A 2,500-nucleotide genomic window follows, 5' to 3' on the forward strand; every position below is an offset into this window, starting at 1 on the left:
AGAGAGAGAGAGAGAGAGAGAGAGAGAGATAGAGATAGAGATAGAGATAGAGATAGAGATAGAGATAGAGATAGAGATAGAGATAGAGATAGAGATAGAGATAGAGATAGAGATAGAGATAGAGAGAGAGAGAGAGAGAGAGAGAGAGAGAGAGAGAGAGAGAGAGAGAGAGAGAGAGATAGAGATAGAGATAGAGATAGAGATAGAGATAGAGATAGAGATAGAGATAGAGATAGAGATAGAGATAGAGATAGAGATAGAGATAGAGATGGAGGTGGAGAGAAAAAGAGAGAAGTGAAGAAAGAGAGAGATAGGGAGAAGCAGAAAGAGAAAGGGACAGAGGTAGACAGAGAAATTGAGAGGAATAATTCCTTCAGCTCATTGACTGCCTGATTCAATGGTCATCCAGATCATCCGCTGGAAACAATCCCTCAACGATACTTCAGTCATTCAATCCCGTGGTTTGTCCAGGCTCGACCAATGCTCTGGGGTTAAGTTACAAATGCCATCAAACAAATGAGACGTACAATTCAAATTGACTTCCATTGCTTGATAAAGCTTGGAGAAAATGTCAAGCTTACTTCTTGATTGGAGGCTTCCTGCTTCATTACTTCCGGTGAAGTATCAACAGAGTTGGCAGGGTGTTTCAGAACAGTAATATGGGGGTGGGTGAACTTCGATTTGAAATCAAAGTAAAAATGGGTTGGCACATCCAAATGATTGAGGTACTGAAAATGCAATCTTGTTCGTGCTCCTCTAGTTTGGTTATTGACTATATTTCCAAACTAAGGCCTTCCCTTCCTGCAGTCTCATCTTTTGTTTTGTGGTCAGATTGGGGTTTTTTTTTTTAATTCATTTGGATACGCAAGATTTCTCTTTCCAACTCAGTCCTTGCTCTACATTCTTCTTGTGCAGTGAGAAAACAGTATTGTTGAAAGAAATCCCTAACTTGGACGTTTGCATTGTCCCATCATAGCCACTGATTTATAAACTTGGGTTTGCAATTAAGCAAGTAGGATCATACACTTTCAAAAGCACCCCGAAACAAGAAGTTATCTAAAACGGTGACATTAAGTTTCCAAAACAAGCAACTACTTGGAAACAAATGTAAACAGTAGCTCACGGTAATCGAGTGGTGGTCTGAGAATTCGGAATGAGAAATTCCTGCAATTGGGGAGAGATTCATAAAAAATGAGTTCACATCGAACTGATTGAGCTCAACTACGGACACCTGATTATTGGAAACCTGACACCAGGTAAATTTCTGAATGCTTGGGTTTTGCAAGCACCAGAGATCATGGAGACCAACGTTCTGTACAAGGTCATCGAACAGTTTCACTGACCCAGGATGAGGTTCAGTCCCGTTTAAATCCTCATTCAGTGACAGAGTGCAGTTGAAATCACCCACCATTATGATGCACATGTGGAGATAAATTTGCTTGATATAGCATCCTAATCTGGAAAAAAACAAACAAACAAAGACTCGGTCTATTTGTACTATTCAAGGCAGCATCAACATTTAGCAATGTAAGTTTAATATTGTTGGCAACTCATTCCAAGAAGGCGAAGTGAACAGGAATAAAGTTTTGAAAAGAAACTTGCAACGGGCAGAAATTGTGGATTCGTAGAAAAGCTTCTATGTTGACGACAATTTGGAAATGCCACTACTCTAGCATCCAAAGGCTGGTTCCATTCAGCGTGGGGTGCTCGAGGAGCATGCGTTTCCTGCTAAAAAATACAGTGTTGCAAAAAGATCCAGAGAACTTTGGTTGTTAATATATTTGGAACTACATATGAAGCGACGATACCCTTTGGTTTCTATGAAACAGAAATTCATAAGTTTTGAGCGCATCATCAATGAACTTCAATGTGAGCTCCGTTTGTCACATACAGGACTTTAAGGCGGTACACGAGTTATTGCCAGGTTTGGCTCAGCATGTTTGCGTCCACCAGTGTGAATGCAGCTGTGATCTGAAAACGAAGATCCTGAAGGTTTGCCACCTTGTTGTGGTGGACAACAAATTTGACAAACCACCAAAGAAAAAAAAGGGGGGGGGTAATGTCTGGTGATCATGGGGACCAGGCAGTTGTTCCATCTCATCCAATCTCGTGACCTGGAAATTTTTCATTCAGGCCAGCTCAAACGACTCAGGCCAAATGAGGGGGAGCACTGTCCTGTTGAAAAATGATATCGGGTTGCAGGTCTTCAATCTGTGGGAAGGCGAATCCTTCCAACTTGCTCTTGTAAATTGTTGAGGTCACTATCCTCTACAAAGAAAAACGGACCCACCAAGTGGCCAAGGAGAAGGCCGCACCACACATTGATCTTTGGACTACCGCGTATGTGTTCAATGACCATGTGGGGGGTTTTCAGAGCCCTCATTGTGCCAGTTTACCTTTCCCAACACAAAAAAGCAAGCTTTATCTGTGAACATGACCTTTTTCAGGTAATCTTCATAATCTTCTTTGCGACAGAGCATTTCCAAGGCAAATGCCTTAT

At 41.5% G+C, this 2,500-nt stretch overlaps 1 protein-coding gene and 1 pseudogene across 4 annotated transcripts in view; one reads left to right on the forward strand and one right to left on the reverse strand.

Moving 5' to 3' along the window:
- The window catches only part of LOC147023556 (uncharacterized), a 188,099-nt gene that overhangs the window by 4,280 nt on the left and 181,319 nt on the right, over positions 1-2,500 (forward strand). The window lies entirely within an intron of this gene.
- LOC147023557 (uncharacterized) overlaps positions 2,349-2,500 on the reverse strand; it is a 29,183-nt pseudogene continuing 29,031 nt past the window's right edge.

This window comes from Eptatretus burgeri, chromosome 7 (genome assembly GCF_056783735.1).
Source record: "Eptatretus burgeri isolate ZD-2024b chromosome 7, Ebu_testis_v1, whole genome shotgun sequence".
Taxonomy (NCBI): domain Eukaryota; kingdom Metazoa; phylum Chordata; class Myxini; order Myxiniformes; family Myxinidae; genus Eptatretus; species Eptatretus burgeri.